Source organism: Eimeria mitis, genomic scaffold (assembly GCF_000499745.2).
Source record: "Eimeria mitis Houghton genomic scaffold, Emh_scaff110, whole genome shotgun sequence".
In the NCBI taxonomy this organism is placed as follows: Eukaryota; Apicomplexa; class Conoidasida; order Eucoccidiorida; family Eimeriidae; genus Eimeria; species Eimeria mitis.
The window spans coordinates 33,165-33,431 of NW_013567588.1; positions in this window are offsets into that span (position 1 = coordinate 33,165).

Genomic DNA, 267 nt, shown 5'->3' on the forward strand with positions numbered 1-267 from the left:
ATATAGTATAATATAGTGCAGTATAGAGAGAAACACATGCAGCAGCTGGAGACAGATACTAAGCGATACAAACCCCAGCAAGTGAAGACAACAAAGACAAACTTTTTGCTGCTGTAGAGATCCACAGCACGCTGGCATGCAGCGGAGACACAAAACCCACTTTTGTCTCTTTTTTAAATTTTTTTTAAAATAACGACCAACAGGTTTACCCAATTAAAACACGGTAAACCTTTCGTTCTTCTCTCTCTCTCTCTCTCTCTCTCTCTC